At 33.0% G+C, this 27918-nt stretch overlaps 1 protein-coding gene across 4 annotated transcripts in view; it reads right to left on the bottom strand.

Moving 5' to 3' along the window:
* The window catches only part of EPHA5 (EPH receptor A5), a 344724-nt gene that overhangs the window by 278538 nt on the left and 38268 nt on the right, over window positions 1-27918 (bottom strand). The gene's annotated exons all lie outside the window — the stretch shown is intronic.

The following is a 27918-nucleotide window of genomic DNA, read 5'->3' as shown; positions in this document are numbered from 1 at the left end:
AGGCATCTAATATTCAATAAAGAACATCGGAAAGGGCCCTAAAAGAGCCAGCCCTGTTGTTCATTTTAGAAATAAGAAATTGAAGACCAGATTTAAAAAAGGATTTACTTAAGCTCACACAAGACCAAGCTGACCACCTGGGCATCTCCTCTGCCCATATCTTCCTTTGTCTTCTTGTCAGCATGTCTCTGCCTCAAAGTGTGGATTATGCATGGGATTCCTTGATTCATTGCATTAATTGCTACTCAACATTTTTTCCAGACATCATGTGACCATAAGTCTTTTTTTTTCTTTTGCTATATATTTTAATACTCAACCCCAATCTGAGGGAGAGGCATGCATGATTTTCTTATCATTGACTATATCTTACAGTCTGATGCAATAGGGCAGAGTAGGGCACTTGATATATATTTTTAAATGAGTGAGTTAGTATCAAACATATACATATGACATCTCAATTCAGAGATCCCACTAATTTGAAATAATTCAAACATAGCGAATAAATAGTTAAATGTTTTGTGCTATCTTTAAAACAAGAAAATACATTTTCTTCTTTGTAAATCGTCAGAATTTTATACGAGCAAATTAGAAAGGTTTATAAAAGCAGATTTTAAAAAAATTAGCTTAGCAATATTTAATTAAAACCACTAAGTATTTATTTAAAGAGAGTGTCTTATTTCCATTATTGATACAATTTTTATGAGCTTAGTTTTATCTATTAACCTGTTGAATGATTTTCACTAGCACTACATTTCACTAATTATAACTGATAACTTAGTTTATTTTATTTGTGAGCCTATGTTTTCAAAATAAGTTTTTATTTTGTCACTCAGTAGCCTTCTTCACCATTCTGTGTAAATCAAAAGCCCGAAATATAGCATATCAGTTCAAGGAACTATGGACTTATTTCATACTTCAGTCAAATAATGTTAGGACCATCTTAGGACTTTCCTTTGCAGAACGACATAAAAATCTGGCAAGGAATCAATTGCCTGCAGCTTTACTCTGACATGACCAAAGCATAACTTTCTTGGAAGACCTTGTTTATCAAATAACTGCCTCTTTACATACATGGAAAGCTGTTCTTCATGCTTTGAGTCACATTTTTTAAATATAATATCTTCTCAAGTTCCTCAAAGCTAAGTAAATTATAGGTTTTAAATTTCATTAAAATATTTTTATATACCATTTATTGTGATTTTCATTGTGCAAATGTGTGTGGTATGTTTTGTTTCACACACACTGTTTTGCTAACTTTACTATGTTTTTTAAAAAGATGTAAACCTAAGACTGAAAGTCATAAAAACCCTAGAAGAAAATCTAGGCGATACCATTCAGGACATAGACATGAGCAAAGAATTCATAACTAAATCAAAATCAATGGCAACAAAAGCCTAAATTGACAAATGAGATATAATTAAACTAAAGAGTTTATGTACAGAAACAAACAAACAAAAAAAAAAAACTATTATCAGAGTGAACAGGCAACCTGCAGAATGGGAGAAAATTTCTGCAATCTACTCATCTGACAAAGGGCTGATATCCAGAACCTACAAAGAACTCAAACAAATTTACAAGAAAAAAACAAACAACCCCATCAAAAAGTGGGCAAAGGATATGAACAGACATTTCTCAAAAGAAGACATTCATACAGCCAACAGACATATGAAAAAAATGCTCATCATCACTCGCCATCAGAGAAATGCAAATCAAAACCACAATGAGATACCATCTCACACCAGTTAGAATGGCAATCATTAGAAAGTCAGGAAACAACAGGTGCTGGAGAGGATGTGGAGAAATAGGAACACTTTTACACTGTTGGTGGGATTGTAAACTAGTTCAACCATTATGGAAAACAGTATGGCAATTCCTCAAGGATCTAGAACTAGATGTACCATAAGACCCAGCCATCCCACTACTGGGTATATACCCAAAGGATTATAAATCATGCTGCTATAAAGACACATGCACACGTATGTTTATTGCGGCACTATTCACAATAGCAAAGACTTGGAATCAACCCAAATGTCCATCTGTGACAGACTGGATTAAGAAAATGTGGCACATATACACCATGGAATATTATGCAGCCATAAAAAAGGATGAGTTTGCGTCCTTTGTAGGGACATGGATGCAGCTGGAAACCATCATTCTTAGCAAACTATCACAAGAACAGAAAACCAAACACCGCATGTTCTCACTCATAGGTGGGAACTGAACAATGAGATCACTTGGACTCAGGAAGGGGAACATCACACACCGGGGCCTATCATGGGGAGGGGGGAGGGGGGAATTGCATTGGGAGTTATACCTGATATAAATGACGAATTGATGGGTGCTGACGAGTTGATGGGTGCAGCACACCAACATGGCACAAGTATACATATGTAACAAACCTGCACGTTATGCACATGTACTCTAGAACTTAAAGTATAATAATAAAAAAAATAAAATAAAAAAGCTCATCATCACTTGTCATTAGAGAAATGCAAATCAAAACCATAAAGAAATACCATCTCATGCCAGTTAGAATGGTGATCATTAAAAAGTCAGGAAACAACAGATGCTGGAGAGGGTGTGGAGAAATAGAAACACTTTTACACTGTTGGTGGAATTGTAAATTAGTTCAACCACTGTGGAAGACACTGGCAATTCCTCAAGGATCTACAACAAGAAATACCAATTGACCCAGCAATCCTAATATTGGTTATATATCCAAAGGATTATAAATCATTTTGCTATAAAGACACATGCACACACATGTTTACTGCAGCACTGATCACAATAGCAAAGACATGGAAGTATCCCAAATGCCCATCAATGATAGACTGGATAAATAAATTGTCACATATATACACCATGGAATACTATGCAGCCATAAAAAAGGATGAGTTCACGTCCTTTGCAGGGACATGGATGAAGCCGGGGGTAGGCGGCTAGGGGAGGGATAGCATTAGGAAAAACACCTAATGTAGATGATGGGTTCATGGGTGCAGCAAAGCACCATGGCATGTGTATACCTGTGTAACAAACCTACACATTCTGCGCATGTATCCCAGATCTTAAAGTATATGTTAAAAAAAAAAGCAGTACCACCTTATGATTTTAGAAAGTGCCTGGCGCCTGTAATCCCAGCACTTTGGGAGGCTGAGGCGGGTGGATCAGGAGATAGAGACCATCCCGGCTAACACAGTGAAACCCTGTCTCTACTAAAAATACAAAAAATTAGCCTGGCGTGGTGGTGGGCGCCTGTAGTCCCAGCTACTCAGGAGGTTGTGGCAGGAGAATGGCGTGAACCCACAAGGTGGAGCTTGCAGTGAGCCGAGATTGCACCACTTCATCCCAGCCTGGGCGACAAGTCAAGACGCCATGAAAAAAAAACAAAAAAAGAAAGAAAGAAAGAAGAAAGAAAGAAAGAAAGAAAGAAAGAGAGAGAGAGAGAGAGAGAGAGAGAGAGAGAGAGAGAGAGAGAGAGAGAGATAGAGAAAGAAAGAAGAAAGAAGAAAGAAAGAGAAAGAGAAAGAAAGAAAGAAAGAAGGGAGGGAGGGAGGGAGGGAGGGAGGGAGGAGGGAGGGAGAGAGAGAGAGAAGAGAGGGAGAAAGAAGAAAGAAAGAAGAAGAAAGAAAGAAAAGAAGAAAGAAGAAAAGAAAGGAGGGGGAGGGAGGGAGGAGGGAGGGAGGGAGGGAGGAGAGGAGAGAGAGAGAAAGAAAGAAAGAAAGAAAGAAAGAAAGAAAGAAAGAAAGAAGAAAGAAGAAAGAAGAAAGAAAGAAAGAACTCCCTCCCTCCTCCCTCCCCCTCCCTCTCTCTCTCTCTCCCTCCCTCCCTCCCTCCCTCCCTCCCTCCCTCTCCCTCCCTCCCTCCCTCCCTCCCTCCCTCCCTCCCCTCCCTCCCTCCCTCCCTCCCTCCCTCCCTCCCTCCCTCCCTCCCTCCCTCCCTCCCTCCCTCTCCCTCCCTCCTTGCCTCCTCTTCTGGGAACAGTTTTACTATACACTAAAATTTGAAATTCAGACACTGGCTTCCCAAATGCTCAAACAATAAAGTAAAATAAAAGTGCAAACTTAATCTTGGGTTGCAATCCTTTGAAAGACATTGTGTACTAATTTAAAGGTGATCCTGGAAGAACAGTTAAAAGATTAAGCCATATTTTAGATCAATTTTCCCATTACGCAATGCAAGCTTGACATAATTATACCACATAATACAACTACATCTTTTTGCAGATGAGTAAACTGAGGCCACAAACAATTGGCATTCTAATTAGAGACAAATTAATGTCCACAATTAGAAATCTCTGATTAAAATTATTTTTTTCTCTTTTTTAGGGGTTAAAATTACTATGCATAAAATATAAGGCCACATGAGGTCACTTTAATGAATGAAAGATTCATTACCTAATGAACTAGGTAATTATATTTTCAAAAGACAAAATTATGTTCTCTTGTTGTAGAATTATAGCTTACATCCTTCCTTGATCGGTTTCCTTATCTTGGATCAAGAAAAAAATGGGCACTTCATTGGGCAACAGAAGCATCTCTATTTTTAGACATAACCACAAGGAAAAATACGTTTTAAAAAGAATAAAACATGCAGCACAGTTTCTGTTTTAGAAATTCAGTTTCTCTAATAGCTATGATTCTTTAGAAAATAAATATGACAAAATGTATCAACTTTCAGAAAAAATCATTTGAATCAAAACCTTGTTACATTTCCTCAATAATGTGCTAGTGTAGAAAAAAGACTTCCATCAAGTAGGAGTTTGAGTTGTTCAAAACATCTTTAAAATTCATAAGTATGATGTAGCAGTATTGCTAGAAATGACTCTATTAATTTTCTGTGTATGAAATAAAACTGAAGTTGATTACTTTATTGCCTGTGGAATAGTACAAATATTTATGAGCTCAAATTCAATTCATAATACAAATGAAATCACTTGAGAGACACAGAGATTAAAACTTTCAAGTTAATATTAATCTTTTTGCAGCAAAACTCACAGACAATTGAGCATCTATTTTCAACAATAAATGTGAATGGCAAGCTATATCTTATTTTTTCAATCTGGAGGGAAAAAATCTGTTTTTTTTTTTTTTTCATTCAGTATTGTCATTGTATTTTTTCAAAAACATATGGATTCTTTCCTCATTAATTCCTTTAACAATTATCCAAGTGCAGAACCATTAAACAGAAGGTTGGAAAAATCAAAAGTAGTATATCAGATAAAACACACACAATTAGAACACTTTATGATTTAATGAAGAAAAATATTTCTTAGTTAAATATCATAATGAACATAATATGCAAACCAAAAGAAAAACAGAAAACATATATATAAGGACTGATTATGTATTTAGTATGCATTTATCATTATTCTACTTTTAATAAGAGATATTAAATAGTTTCTCATTACATAAAATGATCAAAGATGTCATGAACACTTCAAGTTTTAAAATAAGGCATTCGAAAAGACATACAAACTCATATGTTCATTGCAGCACTATTCGCAACAGCAACGACAAGGAATCAACCAAGGTGCCCATCAATGGCTAACAGGATAAAAAAAAAAATGTGGTAAATATAGACTATGGAATAGTCTATATTGGAATAGTGTAAGAGTCTATATATGGAATAGTCTAATACACAGCCATTAAAAAGAATGAGATCCTGTCCTTTGCAGCAACATGCATGCAGTTGGAGGCCACTATCCTAAGCTAACTAACTAACACAGAAACAGAAATCCAAATACCGCAAGTTCTCATTTAAACACTGAATACACAGGGACACAAAGATAGGAACAATAGACACTGGGGGATGCTTGACAGAGGAGTGTGTGGAGGGGTATGGGTTGGAAGGCTGCCTATCTGGTACTAGGCTAACTATCTGAGTGACTGAATCATCCATACACCAAGGCTGTGTGACATGCAATTTCCCCATGTAACAAATCTGCATATGTGTCCCAAGAACCTAAAATAAAAATAGAAGAATAAACAAATAAATGAATTAATTAATTAATAAAATAAAACGGGACACTTTTCCTTGAAAAATTTACTAATGAGAACAAATGCAAACCTATCAGTCAATAATAATTTTAAAAGACAGAATGAGCAAAGTAGGTAACCATGTCTGAAATTAATAAATTAATAAAATGAATAAAATCTTAAATGATCTCATTATTGTTTTATAAAAAGCAACCCTTTTATATATGGTACATGTGATCTAATTTGTCAGTAATGTGTGCCATGAGTTATAATTTTAAAAGATGCAAATAACAAACAGGTTTATAAACCATTGATCTAGTTTAGTTCCATTATGGTACCACTGAATATGGAGACACCTTCATACTTAGGTGATGGTCGCCTTGCACTGTCTATTTTCCATCATGCTATGCCAAGAGATGATGAGGCCAACATTTGATATCATGTAACTGTAGCAACAGAAATAAACTTTTGTGTACTATTATGAAAGTTTACATAGTCGGTGAGTTTATATATTTCTTAAGAGTGATTGTGATCTCAATTATATATTACTTATGCTGGAGTACAAATTTACCATGTAGATTATAAGGTATTTCATGTTTCAGGACTTCAAATGACAAACACATATACACACACATGCGCACACACCCACGATTAAGAATTCCTTCACAACAGTCATTGTGAGACATTAGAGATAGTCCTGTTAGTGCTATTTCAATATATTTCAGTATATATTTCAATATATTTCAGTATATTCTCATTAAGATGTAAGTTGAAAAGTAACATAATTGGTACTCTTTAATATAAATATTGCACTATCCTGTTACAGATAGCTGTAAATTCTGTGAGGAAGCCTTATTTTCAAAGTAGAATGAAAGTTTCAGTAAATGAGGGAAAATAAACTATTTCACTTGGGATTCAGCTTAATGAAAATAAAGTAGATTAGCCTTTGGTGCACTTAATGTTTCAGGCAAAATAAATACAATTACATCCTTGTTGTTCTGGTACAAAAAAAAATTAAAAAAAAAAAAAGGTTTCAGTAAACCATGTGCAACTCATGATTATATACCCACTCTATAAAATACATCAGAAAATATAATGCTGCCTGTGCTCTCTGTTCTTTTTTCAGTCCTCATTTTCAGTAGATAATATTATACTTGTGATGCAGGCCTTGACAACAGCACCCATAAATCAATTCTATATCTCACATTAATCATGTTCTTGTAATCAGTGGCTATTCAACACAAATTTCCATCTCATTTTTTTGTTGTTGTTGTTGGAAAACAGCCACATTAGGGCTGTTGGTTTTCTCAAATTTAAGTGGCTATATTGCCATAATACATAATAAAGTGCACTCCATCCACTTGCCAAGCAGTATTAAAGACATCCTATAGAAATTGAGGCCATCCAGGAGCATTGCGTGAACGCGGGAAGCGGAGTTTACAGTGAGCCGAGATCGCGCTGTGCCACTGTACTCCAGCCTGGGCGACAGAGCCAGACCCAGTCTCAAACAAAAACAAAAAAAAAAAAAAAGAAAAAGAAAAAAAAGAAAAATTGAGGCCATCTACTGTCAGTGTGTTGTCCAGTCAGTAGCTGGCATTTCCACTGAGAACTGCTTTATTTTTAATTTTTTAAAACAGATTTAGGAGGTATAAGTTTTGTTGCATGGATATATTGCATAGCGGTGAAGTCTGGGTCTTTTGTGTAACCATCACGGGAATATTCACCCATTAAGTAATTTCTTAATGTTAATTTCTTAATGTTAATGGTAACATTGTTGCCCATTAAGTAAATTCTCATCCCTCATCCCCCTCCCACCCTCTCACCTTGGCGAGTTTACAAAACTTATTATTCCACTATCTATATCCATGAGTATACATTATTTACTACCACTTTTAAGTGGGAACATGTGGAATTTGACTGTTTCTGAACTGTTTCACTTATGGTAATGGCCTCTAGTCCCATTCATGTTTCTGCAAAAGACATTACTTCATTCTTTTTTATTATTGAGTAATATTTCACTGAATATATAGGCCACATTTTCTTTATCCAGTCATACTTTGATAACACTTAGGTTAATTCTATATCTCTGATTTTGTGACTAGTGCAGTGAGAAACATACAGGTACAAGAATATTCCTGATACAATGATTTATTTTCCTCTAGGTATAGCTCATTAGTGGGATTGCTAGACAGAATGTTAGATTTCTTTTTAGTTATTTTGAGAAATCTCTATACTGTTTTCCCTAGTGGTTGTACTCCTTTACTTTCCCACCATCAGTATATAAGCATTCCCTTTTTTTTCCACATCCCTGCCAACACCTGTTATTTAATGATGCCTAGAAAACCGGATATCCATATGAAGAAGAATGAAACTAGATCCTATCTCTCTTCATATAGAGAAATCAAATCAAAATGGATTAAAACTTAGATCTAAGATCTCAAACTATGCAACTACTACAAAAAAACATTGAAGAAAATCTCCAGGACACTGGTCTGGGCAAAATTTTTTTAAGCAATACACCACAAGCCCAGCCAACCAAAGCAAAAATGGACAAACTGTATCATGTCAAGTTAAAAAGCATGTGCACAGCAAAGGATACAATCAACAAAGTTGAAGAGACAAACCACAGAAGGGGAGAAAATATTCTGACATTGTAACAATAGCCATTCTGACTGGTGTAAGATTGAATCTCATTATGGTTTTAATTTGCATTTATCTGATAAATAATGATATTGAGTATTTTTCCCAGCTTTTTGGACACTTGTGTGTTTTCTTTTGTAAAATATCTATTTATATCTATTCACTTTTTAATGTTGTTATTTTTATTGTTTTGGAGTTGTTGCTGTTTCTGTTCCTTGTAGACTCTGGATATTAGTCCTTTGTCAGATACATAATTTGCAAATGTTTTTTTTTTCCATTCTTCAACTTGTCTATTCAGTCTGATGATTATTTATTTATTTTGCTGTGCTGAAGCTTTTTAGTTTAAATAAGTTCCATTCATCATTTTTGTTGTTGTTGCGTTTGCTTTTGAGGTCTTAGTCACGAATACTTCAACTAGGCCGATGTCCAGAAGAGCCTTCCTTGGTTTTGTTTTAGGATTTTATAGTTTCAGGTCATGCATTTAAATCTATAATCCATCTTGGGTCCATTTTCATATCTAGTGAAAAATAGGGGTCCAGTTTCACTTTTCTGCATATAGCAATCCAATTTTCCCAGTACCATTTATTGAATAGGGTGTTCTTATCTCAGCATATGTTTATGCCAACTATGTCAAAGATCAGTTGGCTATAGGTCTGTAGCTTTGTTTCTTGGATTCTATTCTGTTCCACTGATCTAGCTGTCTATTTTTATGCCATTACCATGCTGTTTTGGTTATTTTATACTTGCAATATAATTTGAAGTCAGGTAGTGTGATGCCTCCAGCTTTATTCTTTTTGTTTAGAATTCCTTTGATAATTTGGGCTTTTTTGGGAGGTCATATAAACTATGTAATTTTTTGTCTAATTCTGTGAAAAATAGTGTTGATTTTTTTTATAGGAATTGCATTGAATCTGAAGATTGCTTTGGGCAGTACGGTCATTTTAACTGTATTGATTCTTCCAATCCATGAGAATGGAATGATCTTCAATTTGTTTGTGTCATCTATGATTTCTTTCATCAGTGTTCTGTAGTTTTCCTTGTAGAGATTTTTTTTACCCACTTAGTTAAATATATTAAGAATACAGTGCTTCTCTCTTTGAGATAAAAGTAAATGAACAACTGTATGTCTATTGCAAATTCTTCCTCCTGAATTTGTTAATCTAGTGTATGGCCAAAAAAGTTAATATCAACCAAAAGTGTATCTTTGGATAAATGTATACTTCTCTTATGGAAGTTTAAAATGTTTAGTGATAGTTCTCCAATGACAATTCAAAATATTTAGTGTTTATGCTTTCTGATCATTAATTGAATGCAAATTTAATTCTGATCAACATTAGACTATAGAAGTTTACAACAGGGATTGACTATCTGAAGACAGTGATTAACATTTATAGATTATTTTGACTATCAACAATCTATATATTTTGTTGCACTTTAATATTTTATTTGAGAATTACTATAATAACAGATGTTTCTAAGAATGCCAAAAATTCTAGAAAATATGATATATGTACAGTATTAGTGAAGTTGAAACGGTAAAAAAATAAGTCTTTATAGTTATTCTTCCTACTGGGGTCTTCTGTCAACTTGTTCCTTGTCTTACTATATTGTCCCTTAATTACTTTGAGGCCTGATGCTTAGGTTATCAATCACAGACGGGAATAGCAAAATTAATTTTGCAGTGTAATTTTAGCCTTAATATTAAAACAAGCTGTTAACTGCCTTTTTCTCTGTTTATCAACACGGTCCCTTTTGCCAATGTATTCTCGTAACAGAAAACATAAATAGAGCAAATGCAGATAACCAGTAAATCTAGTTATAGTAAAGAAACATAGAATGTTTTCACATATTATATCTTAGATACTAGTTCATACTTTTACACTTATTTGTATATGAACAAACTGAACTCTTGATATGATAAAGAAGTTATCCATAGGAGGTAAATGTCCCTGACCTCCCTTTATTATTCTGTATGCTATATCTGATAGTTTGTCAGCTATATGAGTCCATCCTTTAGCAGAGATGGATTAGAGGGCTCCTGGATATCACAAGCTCTTAATAATATTTCTTCATCCCACTTTGGCTATTTATGCTAAATATAGGCTAATGCTTCATACATTTAACTGAATTTTTATTAGGAGAAAACCAGGCAGAAATGGAATTAGGTGATATAAAGGCGATAGGGAAGAAGTACTCTTCTATGCTCCTGCTAGGAGTATATATTAGCAGCCAGCTTTAGGAAGTGTTTGGAAATATATGGTGCATCTAAAAGTGTTTTAAACGTGGGATTTTTACATGTTTCTAAAGATACATGTGCCAAAGTGAAGTCTGAAACACTGTAATGATCAAAAAGAAACTACTAATGTAACAAACAATAGGAATAAATAAATGTGTATTCATGCTATAAATCATCATAGAAGAGTTAATAGTAATTGTTATATGGAGTTTACAATTATATAATAATAAAGAAAAATGTAAAATTAATAAAACTGCAAAATGTACTTTAAAATGAATACAATTATGCTAAATTGTGTTTTATGACATTCATAACAAAGTGATAAAGTATAAAATGAACTGGAAAAATACACTAAATTCATGATCAGAAGCTTATAGACCTCTAGGCAAAATTAGGTATATCATATTAACATACATGTAATGAGAATCTCAAAAGGAGGTGTAAGAGAAAAAAATTGCAGCTGCAATAGTTGATTAAATAGCACATATTTTACAAATTTGATTAAAAAAACACCTAGGTAGAAATACAAAATGTCTGCTGAAACCAACTGGGGTACATGCAAATGTTCATGCCTAGATACTTGAACATGATAAAAGCTAAAACATTTTTGAAAATTTTGAAAGCAGCAAAAGAAAATCAACTCAGGTAGAGAGGAACAAGAATATGACAATAAGCTGACACCTCAGAGGAAACAATGAAGGCCAGAAGAAAGTAGAAACACATAGCCAAAGGGCTAGAAAAACAGTACTATCAGCCAATAATTCTATATCTAGCAAACCTATCTTCCAAAATAAAACATCACTCAAAACTCACAGTAAAACATATAAAACACAAATGGTTGAGAAAGCACAGAAAATACATGAAAATACAATACTGAAAAGCATATAAATATGGGAAATATGCTTATGAAATGATGCTAAATGTCATTAGCCATCAGGAAAACTCAAATTAAAGCTCCAATGAGATGTCACTATACCCCTATTTGAAATGAATAAAAAACGGTTTTTAATAGTGACAACAACCAATGCTGATAAGAATGTGAAGAAATTGGATTACTTATATATTGCTAGTAGAAACATAAAATGGTGCAGGCACATGGAAAACAGGAAATTTCATATGAAATAAAACCTGAAATTGCCATTAAAAGGAGCAATTTCACTGTTCAACATCTATACCGGGTAAACAACAACTTAGTACACAGAAATACCTGTACATGAATGTTTATAGCACTTTTATTTGTGGTAGCCCAAAACTGGAATCAGTCTATGTGACCTTCAGTGGGCAAATGGTTAAACAAACTGTAGTACATTATATTTCATGGAATATGACTCAACATAAAAAGAAACAAACTATTGATAAAAGAAGCAACTAATGAATCTTCAGGGAATTATGCTGAGTGAAAAAAAAATCACACCCAGAACATTATATACTTTATGACCATTTTTATAATATTTCTAAAATAAAATTTTAGAAATGGAGAAGAGCTGAGTAGTTACCAAAAGTTAGGTCTGAGGATGGGGGGAGAAGTAAACAAGAAATATATGAGAGTATTCATAAAAGGATGACATGAAAGATCTTGTGGCATTATCTCTGTTTGGTATCATACAGGTGGTGACTACACAAACTTACACAGGTGATGAATTGTACAGACTTAATGCATACACACACACACACACACACACAGAGGGATAAAGAGAGAGAGAAGAGCATTAAGAGAAGGGAGAATTGAGATATACAGGATGAAAGGTCAGGAGTAGCTGTTACATAATGATCAATAAAAACAAAAATTGGAATTCAGATTTATCTGGCTTCAAAGCTCATATTTTAACTCACTACACAATGATGCTTCACAAAATAAGATAAAGAGTATGGAAAAACAGTCATTCCGAGGCAGACTAATGAATTGAGTAAATGAAGACTCTTTGATATTCTTTCAAAGGCACATTCTTTTTTTTATTCCCCAAATTCTATCCTGTATTTATTTATCTACACTTTGAATTAAAACTTAAGTACTTACTAAAGTAATATTGTTTAAATTATTTGCTATACAACTATAATATCACTAAATATTTCATGGAAAACAAGTGTTCTTTAGGGAAACAAAAATGAAGCTCTTTCTGGTTTATCTATTTTCAATATATTAAGTTGAAATCTTTGTGAACTCTGTAAACATCTGTAAAGTAAATCTGCATAGTATGCAATAAAGCTACACAGTAAATTATCCTGTTTGGTTTTATATAATATTTACCAAACTTGTATTGTGGGATAATTAATAACACACATTTACATTTTTCTATGCATCCCCATATTTGGAGAAATTCTAAGTTATGATAGTGGCTGACAGCTGCTAAGAGACCACACATATTCTACTAAATGTGGCCATTTAGTGAAATACCATATCATAATATCTTAAATCCTGTTTACCCCTCTTACATATATTTTTCATTGCACCTGATTTAAGTTACATTGTCATTTACGTATTTGTATCCCCAAATGGATTCATTCTCTTGCCCCAATGACAAAGAAATCTGTGATCAATTGTTGATGTATCTCCCTCTCCATCACCAGTATTATGTCTAGGGAACTGGATACATTTAATACTTGTTGAATGAATTTGTGCATGTAAAAATTAAAGAATGAATGAATAGATGAATTAATAAAAATACCAACAGCGATTTTCCTTACTTTTATTGCTTTACTGGTAGTGGACTGGGATCTACAGCAGGGAAACAGAAAGACCTTTTGAATGACAGTTATTTATCCCTCCTTTTTCTAGAAGTAATTTGGTCAAAGAATGCATGGCATGTCAACTCTGAAATGTTGCCAGTCTTATGGTCAGGTCACTATTTTTTTCTTCTCAATAATAATCTCCACTAGAAGAATAGTAAGGAAAGAAAGAAGGTTAAACTCAATTCTGTCACATGTTTTTAAGAGTTGACAGCTCCAGGAAATGTTTTATAGTGAAGAGAATTGAATCTAGTTGGAAAAGGGTATTACTTGAATCACTGTGAATTTCATTTATCTGTGTATCTCTATTCCTAATTATCAGTAGGAAGTGACAGTTGGCAAGCCCATGGAGGTCTCAGAAGATTATAAAATTCTATTAAATCATCACAAATGTTTCAATATAACATTTAAAAGCTTCAGCTATTCATATAAATAAAAGGAGGGTTTATCATCATGTGAGATTGAGGCTTGATCTATCATCATGTGAGATTGAGGCTTTTATTCACCTCATATAAAATAGAATGGTAAAATTATATGATGGTATCTGAAATTCCTATCTTGCCAGGGAACCAGATTCATTAGTTGAGCTAAAAGTAAAGTTCAAACATTGGACCACAGATTGTCTTCCACTTACCCCCAGAGAAGGAGAACATGAGCCCCAATAACCCCAGCTAACACATGCCAGTTCACTTGTTCCAAATGGATACGGTAAATTAGAAAACTAAATACTAAAGTTTCTTTGATATATAGCTGATAAGCCATAGAATTTCATTAATTCTTTGATTATATTTAATTACAACCCTTTTAACATGTAGATGGTATCAAAAGAAAATTACTAGAAATTTAATTATAAAATGTAACAAAGCATATAATTATTGGAAAATTTGTAAAAGTAAAGAAAAAATTTTTGCAAGTCTCAATATTCATAGTTACATTTCTGCTTTAATTGAAAATATCAGTGACTCTTTAATTAGTTTTCACAAGAATTTAGAGCCATGTTTTAGATCTGATCACTATACAGTATGATCAAGGCACAAACACCTTTTTTGACAATCTTCCTCTAAGTAGTTACTTTATTGCTTTATACAACCTTATTGCTGATAGAGTCCATTTCCACAATGAATTTTACAGTAAAACTAACATGCCTCAAATATGCTGGTTTGTGTTTTTCTTATATTTGGTGACAAAGTATAAACCTGAATTTGTTAGAAGATAATTGCATTTTTATAATTCTGTTAAGTTCCCATTGGAGACATTCCATAGATAACTATAGAGAGTCAATAAATGAGCAAAACACATCACTGTCCTCATCAAATAAGTCAGTTACAGAAAGGGCCATAAAAGAATAAACTAACTGGTCGGGCATGGTGGCTCACACCTGTAATCCCAGCACTTTGGGAGGCCGAGGCAGGTGGATGATTTGAGGCCAGGAGTTCAAGACCAGCCTGGCCAAAATGGCAAAACCCCATCTCTACTGAAAATACAAAAATTAGCTGTGCGTGGTGCCAGGCGCCTGTAATCCCAGCTACTCGGGAGGCCGAGGCAAGAGAATCACTTGAGCATGGAGGCTGCAGTGAGCAGAGATTGTGGCACTGCCCTCCAGCCTGGAAGACAGAATGAGACTCCACCCAAAAAAAAAAAAAAAAAAAAAAAAAAAGAATAAACTAATTACATTTACAATCTGCTGGATGTTTACATTTGTACACTTATTGATAACACATTACTTCATAGGCATTTGCACTAATTTATAATAAACTATTTAATATTCCTTACATAATTGAAAAACTATCTCTAACAGACAATGAGTTATATTTGAGAAGTTAAGATTTTTCAGATTTCCCAAAACTAGTATTAGATATGTATACATAGTCATACACATATATTTAGGCATTTTTTAAAAATGGACTTTTTTAAGAAGAAAGACATTAAATGAGGAGCCTTAGGATATGTAATAATGGATATAAAGTTTTATTCAAATTAGAATCAGTAAGCATAAGGAATATATAAATACAAAACCTGTATATTGAAATTAAACAATTAAATTTGATTTATGCAGCATGGTTTTAAAAAAGTATCACTAAATGAAAAATGAGTAAGAACTGGTGTACTTTTATTCTCTTTAAACTATCTTAACTCATTTTCTTCTTCAGCTAAAATAACTTAAGGCTGACATAATTAAACATTCAGCAAGAGAAATACTGAGTCTCATTAATTATTATATATATGTCATATTTTCATAAGTATCTATGTGCACAGAATTTCCATTCAATTTAATGACATTATACTTACCTAAAAATGCATACATGTCCAGAAAAACTAGCTTAGAATTTTTACATGTAAAATCTATTGTTTTTATCTTTTTTCTTATATTTCTTTCTAAAACATTTATTCATAACAGTATATCTTCTATTTTTTGTTTTAATTGATATTAATATTATAGTTTCTCCTTTTTTCGTCCCTATGCTCAATTTGAATGACCCAGAACAGAGGTTTCCAAACACTAGTTTAATCATCAATAATATTACAATCATCTCTGGTGCATGTTGAAGAGCAGATTCTTTGGAATCTACACTAAACTACACCAGATCTACATAATACTTGCACCCAGGTGTGTATATATACATATATTAAATATGATAGTAATAACTGTTTAAAATTTATCAATAATGAAATATGTGCCTAGAACTTTCCTAAACATTGTATATGTTTTAACACAAGTTATCACCAAAACAGTCCAAAGAAGAAGCTATTATTATTCAGACGGGAAAATTAGCCAAGTTAATAAGTTTTGGAGCTCTGATCTGCCAACTTCACTTCAGAATCCTGGCTCTTGACTTCTTGCGATATACACTCTATTTGTTGAGTCTAACATTTAGCCAGATTTCTATAAAAAATGTCTTAACACCAATCCAATAAATATGATGACATAGTACACTGAATTTAAGATATTGGAATTGTGGCAATTTTAAAACTAAATGAAAATGTATTTGAGAGAAGGGGAAATATACATATGCATATTCACATTTTTCAGCAAAATAATTGAGTCATCAGTGAATATTTATTGAGTTGATTCTTTTTTTTAAAATTCTTTAAACAGAAATTTACTAAAACTATCTGCACTAAGACAACTTTATAGAAGTTCAAAATGATACTTCAGTTCTTGAAAGGTTATATATTTATTATTGTGAAATAAAGGCACATCATTGTCTTGGTTGAAGTTTTGTTTGGTTAAGCTTATGCTAAAACAGAAAAGAAATTAAGATTTTCTAGAACAAAGAAAATGGAAAGAAATGTGTCCAGAAAATATCTGGTAACTTAAAGAATCACATAATGGATTTGCATACATTTCCCATATGCTTTTTCCGTATGTGGGAAAAAGTGGAAAACTGCAAGTGGTATAGCCTTTCCTTCTCAGAGACAGGAGGAAAAGCACATGAGGACTGAATATTAAGAGTTGCATGCTCCAGTACTTCCAAGTTTATAACCAGATATTTATATGTATCTCTATAGACCAAGTCACCATTTTTTTCCATGATACATTGAAATTCATTAGAAAAACGAAATTGAGTAATTGCTCACCTCAGATATGGTCTTGGGAAAATGATTTTCCCCTTAATAAAGATAAAACCTAGTTTGAATAATCAATACTGCAGGGATTCTTAGCAAGGTTAAACACAGTAAGATGAAATAAAAACATCGAGAAGCATCACTTGTTTACACAAATTGCCTCATTCTTTACATATGCCTGTTTTAACAATATGCACCAACCTGGAGAATACCTAGACCCAGAAGCAGCATATGTCACTGTGGTCAGAAGTGGGATGGAGCCAACAAATGTACCGGAAAAGTGACTTTCACTAAACTACAATCCTTTTGAATATGGAGATGATAAGATACCCATATTTGGTTCTCCAATGGCAAATAGTCATTAGCACATAGTAACTACATAATAATTTTTATGAATTAATGTTAAAGCCTGATTTCTCATTAAATTATGAGCAACAGAAAGTTTCTTTCATCTCTCCATTTACAATGTATATAGTACTTAGTACAAAACACGCTTATAATAAATGTTTTGTAGAACAAATAAATGAAGGTACCAACATCAAAGTAAGGCGTGTTCAGAAATAACAAACCAGGAGAAGCAACACTATGCAGAATCAGAAATATAGTCAGGTTCCCATGGACAAGGACACAAGTCCAAATGTTGGGTTATTTTCAGAAAACTCTGCCACTGGGTTCTAGCATGTGCTGTCTGTATTAGGGGTTCAGGCATGTTTCCGGATTTAATCCTGAGAATATGCTGGGTGTCTACTACTAGGTTGTATATGTCTGCATGCCTACGGATGTCTGTGTGTCTGTATGTGAATGTGTTTCTGAGTATGTTAGGAGATTTCTGAAAACAAACGGAAGGTGCATTGGTCATGAACATTAAGATCAGCACTCTGAGTTAAAAAGAGAGGCTACAGTCCATTAAATTATTTGAGTAAATTTTCACTTAGACTCTATTTGGCTGAAGTTTAAGTAGTATGATTAAACTTTAGAAGAATGTCTTAAGTTTAAAATTATTTAGTTAGGCCCAACTTGCTCTGAAAATACTTACATTATTCCCATGTAATTATATTTTGTTCGGCTTACTTTATTTTCTAGAAAAGTAACTTTTTTTGTTGTTTTGTTGTTTAGAATCAACTCTAAACAGTATTTGATTTGGTATTCTCTTCCAAAGTGAACTGTAAACTTATTATAGTTTTTGATTAAATCTACCAACTAGTGTCTGGATAGACAAACTGAGTTAGAAACAACGGTAAATTCATTGCACTATAAGAGCTTTTCTTGAAAAACAGTTACACTTCAGCTTATTTCACACATGACACTAGGAGAGTTTACCAAAGTATGTTCAAGGCATAGGCAACATGGCAGATGATTTGGAAAAAAAAAAAAAAAAAAAAAACAGAAAATAATTCAAGTGTTCTTGCCTTTAAACGAAGATAAACTGTTACGTGATGCCCAAATGTTAGCCAATGAACTAATTATTTCTAATCTTCACTAATTATTTAAAAACTGAAAAAAAAAATGTAGTAGTATTTCACAAAACCAAACTTGTTCAATTTAATAGCATATTCTTTATTTGGGGAACATATGCCAATTTTTGGTATTAGAATTCTATTTTTAATGATGTGGTAGTGATAATAGAAGATGGTTTATTGATTTCGACTTAAGGTACCCTTTGAATTTTGTTTTTAAATCAATGGTTGATGATGAGCATAACTCCTGTATAATTCTAGGTGATCTTGTTGGGCTTTACCTGTGGAAAACAAAGAATAAATTCTGTCTCTTAGAAGGGACTTGGTCTGGCTTCCAAGGTAAAGTGTGTGGAGTAAAGTGTGTGGAGTAAAGTGTGTGGAATAACCTCAGGCTCACTTAACTTTAATTATTAATAAGAACAGAATGTCTGGCATGTCATAAATATACTCATCAAGGCTGAGAACTGTTAAAACAGTGTATTAACATTCAACTTTAAGACCATATAGTCATTACATAACAATTTTTAGCAACTGATTTGGATAACATGGGTTTAGGTAGTTTATTTTATGAAAAGTCCCATATTACTTGTTAATAACCTATTTGAAACTTGAAAATCATACCACCACCAAAAAAGTCCCACTTTTATTAAGAAAAGATGGGTTAGTAGACTACAAATCTCACAAAAGGCTATCAACATATACAACATATAATTCATATGTCTAATATTGTTACTATGAGCATCTCATTAAAAATTATAATTGAGGGTGTCTGATGCCTGTAATTCTTTTCCAACAGTCTTAGAGACTTGAAACCAAATTCCTGTAAGTGAGGGAAAATGTTTCTTTCAACCTCAACCTCAAATCCTTTTATTTGTTCTTTCATTCAACAATTATATTGATTACTAACTATGCTGTGAAGACACAATATTGAAAAAGAAAGAAAATAGTACTCTTCACGTACTAAACCTAATATACTGTCATAAGAAGCATACAATATATGAGAATATAATATAACATATACTATAATGGCACCAGGTTTGTGATAAGCGCTATGAGGAGATAGAATGTCTCTCTTACAGCTTTGCAAGATGAGTATATGAAGCAGGAGGCTTGAGAGTTTTAGAATTCTAGGCATATTCAGAAAAGCCACGGCACAGAGACTGCTGCATTAAAAACATGGGAGTCAGTGACTTCATAATGACTGCCTGATGGAAATATCTTTACCTCATCACATAATGGTAATAGATCATATCTATTAATATGAGTATCAGAAAACTTTTGTCATAAAACAAAAATTATTGAGGAATTCACATGAAAGATTGTAAGTGATGCAGGATATGTATCTCATTTATGCAAATAAAGGAATTAAATGCTTTAACAATAAACCATGTGTTTTGACAACACAATGGCAAACATTAACGATAAATTTAACAATGAAACTTTAAGTTTCTATCTGACAAAATGACTATATGTCAAGCAAAACTTTAGAAAATGCTGAAGATGTATATATTTGTACAATCAGAAACAAATGAATAATAGACAAAAAACTAATATAAAATTCATGATCTAATAGCTAACTTCACATTCTACTATTACCAATTATGATACAGATCAGAGAATAGGAAAATAAAATCTTGATGGAAAAACCAAGAGTTACTTGTATTTCGAGATTTATGATAACAAAGGTAATAGTAAAATGAAAGAATTACTATGCTTCAGAGAATGTAGAGGATAAAATAATCATGATATTTAATAAAAATTTTATGAATTACTTTAAATACAAAAACAATTTCCATGACACTTGAAAATTTAAAATTCAACACTTTTAGGCATACTTGTCATTATTCAGTATCTTTCATATTAGCGATTCACAAATTCACTGCAGACTATGGTTGCCACACGTTGATGGATGTGTGACATGCTGCCTAAGGACAGGGTCAATAACTTTTATTTACTGTTACTAAAGGGTGAGTTTTCTTTTGAAATTATCACAAAAAAAAAATCCCATTGTATAACTCTCAAAATATTGAATAAATTTGAGGCTTTTAGGGTACCAACTATTGAAAATCATTCATAAGTAAAGGAACCTTAAAATTCAATAAACACAATGGTCATTTAAATAAAAATTGCTTTATTTCATTCCCCTCAATTCTCTGACTGAATGTTACAAAACGCTCTGTTGGATTTCCTGTCCCAGATTCTACCTGGTTACTAGCAAGGATGAATTTCATAATGTAAGCAAAGGAGCCTTGATGTTGATCCAGGAGCCAAACTGTTAGGATTCTATTCACAACTTCACTTTCCAGCTCTATGACTGTGTACAAGTCATTTATCCACTGCTCAGCTTTCTAACTAATAAAATGGAAATAATCATTTTGCCTAACTCATGAAATATTTAAGAGATGAATGTGCTTAGAACAGCATATGTCACATCGCAAAATATAAATGACTGCTAATGTTAAAAAGATAAATGTATTAAAAATAAAAAAAAAATTGCTTTAGAAAAAATTGTCATTGGCATAGATAAAATGACCACTTGAGATTTCAGTGTTTACTACACAATTATTAAATATAGCTCTAATGATGTATAAGATTTCTCATAGGTGGGAATTGAACAATGAGATCACTTGGACACAGGAAGGGGAACATCACACATCAGGGCCTATTGTGGGGAGGAGGGAGGGAGGAGGGAGGAGGGACAGCATTAGGAGATATACCTAATGTAAATGACGAGTTAATGGGTGCAGCACACCAACATGGCACATGTATATATATGTAACAAACCTGCACGATGTGCACATATACCCTAGAACTTAAAGTATAATAATAATAATAATAATATAATAAAAGATATAGATAATAAAGGAAACACTAAACGTTTTAAGTTATCTCATATGGTAGAACATATTAAACTTTGTAGAACATAAGTTATTTAATATAAAAAATATAGAGAGCTATATTGTAGAACAAATCTATTGAATGGAATAATAGACTGAGATAATAGAAGAGAAAACCAAATGAAAAGAATTATTGTTCCTCGTACATCTATTTTTAAAACTGCTAGTTTGTCATACAAAAAAATGAAATAATTACTTTTTCTTTTTACATGATAATACAGAAATGCACATCTAGAAAAGGTTTTTGCATCTTACATATGTGCCTCTTTTCACATGCAGATACAATCATACAGTGTGTAATACAAGAGGAAAACTCTCACCTTCTCCAGTCATCAACTGATGCCAGCTATCACATTCAAGAATAAGATATCAAACACTTAAAGAGTGTTTAACATTTTTCTCTCAGTTCTCCTATGAAGTCAATATTATAGTCTTTAGTAAATTGTAGTAATTGGCCTACTTGACCTAATTTGTAAAAGAACATGGAAAAAATGAACTAAACTTAAAAATATCCTTGTCACTGTGGTTGCAGTTATAATAAGTAATAGTTCACAACATAATACTAATTGATTCAATTTACAATTTAAAATAAATAAAATAAATGTTGGCATCATTCAACTAACACAACCAACTTCCAGATCCCAGTAAGCAGGTGTTTTTGCAGGAATTTTAAGATTTATTTAAAGAATGTACTTTTAAAAAATATTAATTGAATATCACATATAGCTAAGTCACACTTTGAGCAACAATTTTATATTTAGACAAAATGGATTATGTAAAACATGCCTTGATGTTTAAATTTATAACAATGAAAGAACAAAAAGTATTAATTTAATGAAATCACAAAAAATACTTTCAAACTTTTGAGTTTTTATAAGTACTGTAATAGAAGCTTAACACATTGTAGAACACAAGAATTCCTTACTATGCTTCCCAGAGCCTATAAAAATATTACTAATATCTATTTTCATTATCGTGATCAAATAATTAGGTGTTATTTAAATTCAGAGTTCAAGTTTCATTTTGTTGTAAACCTTTATAAGAATTATGCTGTTTCACGTATTTAATTGCACAATAATATAATCTCCAGTTGTAGAACTTGGATAAATATTTGTTTAACAAATAAATATTTGCTGAATGAATGAATGAGTGAATCTACAACTATATCAAGAAGTTAAGTTCGAAATCATGATTTCAAGGTTATATGCCATTATGGCCATTATGTATAGTTTCAAATCAACGTTGTATGTGGACGATCTACATGCTTACATGTAATGCAGTAGATTTAGAGGAAACACATTTTTTAGAAGACATTTGTTCAATATAACTTTCTGTGGGGTTTTACACAGCTGCCTTCTCTTTTCTACTATGGATCAATAGATGAGATTATATAGATGTATGGTTAAAATATCAGCTAAATAAATTATTTCATTTCTCATTTATATAAATTAAAAGGGAAATGATTTCATTTACCCCCTTGAAAAAGGGAGACTTGAAATCCTCTCTAGCCACAGCTTGCAAGTCTAGGTCACTGTGTCTCTGTGATAAGAATGTGAAACAAGCCTGATCTGGCCATCCAACATACCAAACACTATATATATATATATATATAGGTTATAATATCCAGTGCAGGCTAGCTAGTTGTTATTATTGTGCCTTAGACAAAATTTCCACACATGTATAGAAAAGCAATTCTTAGGCAGTTCTCCATACATCATTATGAGGAAGAGTAAAACTCTTTTTACACTTATTTCTCTATATCACTGCATTCAGAAAGGCTTTAAAAGGAGAACCAACTCATTTGAATTAAAACGTTTCCTAAACTGCATTCTGCTAAACATTTTTCATGAAACGGTTCATAAGTATGCTGGGTAAAATGTTTCCTGATCAAATAATTTGGAAAAACCTGCATGTCCATTAATATATTAAGAGTTTCGTATAATGCTGCATGTAGAGAAATCTGTTTAATACCATTTAACTTGATATTTTCTAGACTCAACTTGAGTATAGAACCCCTTTGACTGAACACACATTTACTTCCTGTTTCAGATAATTTTTAGTAAAGCATCACTTCGGGAAATACTGAGTATCAATTCAGCAACTTCAGTCCTCTTTAGTTATTCACAACTGTAATGTTTCTCTTGTTTTGTAAAAACATATGTACTTGATGGAACATGTAGTTTGAGCAAGAGAGAGAAAGATAAAGACAGAAAGATATCTCATTACAGTATTGCCATTTTTGTGTCTAACCATATTATGCGTTGCTACTCTTTCAGAAAAATAAAAATTGTCAAAGTGCCACCTACATTCTCAAACTTCACCAAACTCACACTTCAATTATTCATCTTTATCACCCCAACTAGAACCATAGAAGTAATTTCTTCAGCAGATTTACACAAAATCTAACTGTGAACTAATTCCAGTGTTAATATCTTCATACATGTTATAATTGACCATTGTGTCAGATTTCAAATCAGTCAAAAAAATAAAACCATAAACTATATGTATTAAAAAGAATCTTTTTATTAACTGTTCTTTTTAAATAGATGAATAAACTGTGCTAAAGTTTGAAATAAATCACACATTTAACTCAGTATGGACTCAAGTTGTCAGTATTATTTGCTCCTGTTACTGTTGCTGCTTTTATGATGTGGTTTTCATAATTTTATACTACCTGAATTCATAAAAAAAGGACATCTTTAAAGTATATTGGAACATACTGACCATACTTGGCTAATAATATGAAGAATCTCACTATAAAATCCTGTAGTTTATTATTTTTCACTGCTATGTCATAAATCTTCCATCTGAAAATGTGTGGAGTCTATACAAGGGAATCTTCATTTTAACATTTTATTGACTGCTTATATCATATTGTATCCTCATGCTCATTTCTACTTTCAAAGGATAACACAGTATATGTAAATGTCAGGAACAAGCTTCAATGTACGAGTAATATTACCAAGAAAATTACTGATGATTGGTTAGTCAGAAAAAACTCTCAATATCTGATGACATGATAGCTACCTTTAACCTTCCAGGATAATGGCATACTAATACCACTTTTGCAACCACATTAAGTTTCCTGATATTAGCCTTGAGATGATATATGTTATTTTGATCATAATAACCTTAATCTATATATTTTAAGGATGTAAAAAATAAAAGTTATAAGATGAGATAAATACAGCACACAGCCACTACTATTAGTTGCCTTTAAAAATTTCATTATTCAATCTGGCATCATAATGAGGCAAACAGCAAACCAGAGAAGTCTGTTTAATGAAGTGACTATATTTCAGGATTATACTCATGGTTATGTCTTTAACTGTGCAGACTGAAAATACTTGTGAATAGTCTTGAATTATTTGAATAATTTATAATCACAGCTGAGCCTGTGTGATTCATTGGTTTATCTCACATTTGCATATTATAATCAACCAAAGTCCATGCATGCCCAATATAAAAAACTCTCTTAACTTTTTTTTTCTAACAGCCTTGGCAGCTGTCCTGTACTGATATATATACGGTAGAGTAGAATATATGAAGGATTAAGTTCAATGTTCCTAAAGTATATGAACACCATTTCCATTATCTGTGTTCTAGATAAAATGCTAAGAAATAAGATGAATTGGAATATACTTGCTCAATGAGTTCACATTGATAAAATATGTAATTAAATATTTATAATTACATTTTGGAAGTGGTAAAATAACATAAACAAATTCTACATAAGAAAAGCAATGTAAACAGACAATAAAGGTTGTCTTCCTCTTTTGTTTCTATATTTTCATATCTACAACGTGCTTCTAAGCTAGAGCCAATGTTAGATGCACCACAGGGACTTTCAGAACCAGGTCAGCAATCACAAGGGTGATTTTCTTAGGCTCTAAAGAAACAATGAGCTAATAAGATGTTATTAGTTTTTTTGCCTACTCATAATAACTGGGTAGAGGCAGGAGTATAAGATTATTATACAATCAAAGCATCATAGAGGAACAGAGGTATTTGTGTTATGGAAAAGAATGATGATAACTAAAAGACATACAATCAATTGCTGCAATAAAGTCACAAATACACAAGTAGTGGAATAAAATTTATATGTATTGTATGATCAGGCTTCATAAATATAATGGACATTATAGGCTGTAACAATGCATTTTTCTACAAATTTTGGAAATAACATATTTCACTTTGGTAACTATTTTTATAACTAAGTCAATTTTATATTTATGGAAATACTTCCTCATCAGAATTCCTAAGACACACTAATTGAGATGAACCTCAGATAGTTTTTTGATACTTAGTTTTTCTAAAGCTGCTCTCCTTAACTATACTGATAGCTGACAACATCTACACCAATGTGTATAGTACATGATTCCATCCTCTTCCCCCTACCCAGCTAGAGCTGTTTGCATCAGTGATGCACAGGTGAACCAAGTGGAGCCCATCACAATATTTCAATGTTGAATTTGGAACATTTCCAGTCAATGTGAGCAAGTCACTTTAATATAGGAGGGCAAATTTGGAATTGCAGAAAGGGCATGTGCAAAGTGAAGCAAAGAAATCTGGTCTGCAGAGAAGAATGAAAAAATAACTGGTCAGTTAGTTACTGTAGGTAACTTGTCAGACATAAGCATAGAAGAAGAGAAACCCTGCCCCACCCCGCACTCTCTCTTTCTCTCTCTCTGTCACACACACACCCCCCCCGACACACACACAACAGGAATTTCAGGCGACCATCAGGTAATTGTCAGGTGATTAGTAAGTGTCTCGCTAAAATAATCATTGGTCACAGCTAGTGCCAGGGAAAGGGAGTCTCTCAATAGAGAGAAAACACCTGAAACTGGTGATCAGCAGCTTCCCTATGAGATCTCAGGAGTCAGGCGGGTGGGATCAAGCATGCTCATTACTAGGAGTAATGGAGTTTAACTGGTATATGACCTTGGAGGGACATTCCACTGGCAAGGCAAGAATGCCTCAAGTCAGCATGACTACAACTCCAGTAAATGCACTGCGCATGCGGCCCCTATCAAGTGCGAGCAGGCCAGTGCATGTGGACAGCCTACTTCAAGGGAAGACTCAGGGCAGAAGGAATTCAAGACCCGGAAGTATGCCAACATATAAAACCCCAAGTCTAAGGTCATCAGCGCACTCTCCCAGTGATCTTTCAAGTTGCCTGCTTCGTCCTCTTCCACATGTACTTTATTTCCTTTCATTTCTGCTCTAAAGCTTTTGAATAAACTTCCACTCCTGCTTTAACACTTGCCTCAGGCTCTCCTTCTGCCTTATGTTGCCTCAAATTCTTTCTTCTAAGGAGGCAAGAATTGAGGTTGCGGCAGCCCTGTACAGATTCGCCACTGGTAACAGTCAGAAGCAGGAACCAGAGAGAGAAAGCAACCCCTGCCTAGCTGAAGTCATTTTACATTAAATGACACCAACTGACTTTTGACTAACAGAATAATAAATAATTAAATCAGCTTTAGTTGTATGGATAACTCATAAGGTTAGAATATTTCCTGGAAACTGTCCCTGTAAGGATAATATTTTATCTTAATAATAATTTTTGGATGAAATACTTCCTCCATATCCTGACTACTTAAGAGAAAAGCAGAACAACACTTAAGTTGTTTTGAAGATCAATTTTATTATTGAGCACATGTCCATCATTGTACCCCTGCTCTTGGTGAGGGTAAAGTGATGCATACAAAAAGGTTTTCAAAGAGTGTTTTCATAGATTTATGTAAGCCTATCATCAAATAATCTACAAAATTACAATCCTGTAGTCTGCTTTTGATAAACATTTCCTGCCTTCACTGTGCATTTTCCCTTCTTGCTGTAATTAGTATGCATTCTTGTTTTGATTTGTGAAACTGAATTGTTCATATCAATGAAAAACAATTAATTGTTTTAGGAAACTTTATAGACATTATACCAAGTAAAGTGCCAGAGTGACTTTTGGTAAAACCACTCAAGGCTTTATTAATAAATTATATAGATGTTTTATTTAACAAGTGAATATATTTTCCATCTTTAAGTTTTAACTAAAATATAGTTCAAACATACCGAAGAGAATGATCAAAACATAATGACCTTATAAGTCTGTCACAACCACTACCTGTCATTTGGTAAGAATAAAAACACTTTTTAATAAACTTCCACTCCTGCTCTAACACTTGCCTCAGACTCTCCTTGGCAACATCACGCACTGAGTCCTCAACATGAGTCAGATACTGTGCTAAACACTGCATCATACTTTCTTGAGGAAGTAATACTTAAGTCAAATCTAAAGGGTAGGACATTTAGCTAGCCAATTGCAGTTGGGTTAAAAAGAGATTAATAAGATGATATTATGGGTAAAGGTCATTTTCCAATTTATGAGTTTCTCTATTAATTAAGAGAAATGTTTTGAGAACTTC

This window comes from Rhinopithecus roxellana, chromosome 2 (genome assembly GCF_007565055.1).
Source record: "Rhinopithecus roxellana isolate Shanxi Qingling chromosome 2, ASM756505v1, whole genome shotgun sequence".
In the NCBI taxonomy this organism is placed as follows: Eukaryota; Metazoa; Chordata; class Mammalia; order Primates; family Cercopithecidae; genus Rhinopithecus; species Rhinopithecus roxellana.
This window is presented reverse-complemented; position numbering and strand designations above follow the sequence as displayed.